Genomic DNA, 429 nt, shown 5'->3' on the forward strand with positions numbered 1-429 from the left:
TTTGTTGATCATTTTGGTTCTTTTGACTCTTCATATCAACTTTAGAATCAACTTCTCAATATCCACAAAATAACTTGCAGAGATTTCTATTTCTATAGACAGCATTGAATCCATATCAAGTTGGAAATAATCAATGTTATGACAATATTGAGTCTTTCTATCCATGAACAGGAAAGACCTCTTCATTTATTTATTCTTGGGATTTTATTCATCAGGTTTTTTTAGTGTTCCTCATACATCTTCTATATAATTTGTTAGATTTATACCTAATCATTTCATTTCTTTTGTTAGTGTAAAGGTATTATTTTTAAAGATTTTTATTTATCTGACAGACAGAGATCACAAGTAGGCGGAGAGGCAGAGAGAGAGGAAGAGAAGCCGACTCCTTGCTGAGCAGAGAGCCCGAAGCGGGGCTTGATCCCAGGACCC

The sequence above is a fragment of the Mustela putorius genome, unplaced genomic scaffold, assembly GCF_011764305.1.
Source record: "Mustela putorius furo isolate JIRA1106 unplaced genomic scaffold, ASM1176430v1.1 tig00003834_pilon_pilon_pilon, whole genome shotgun sequence".
Taxonomy (NCBI): Eukaryota; Metazoa; Chordata; class Mammalia; order Carnivora; family Mustelidae; genus Mustela; species Mustela putorius.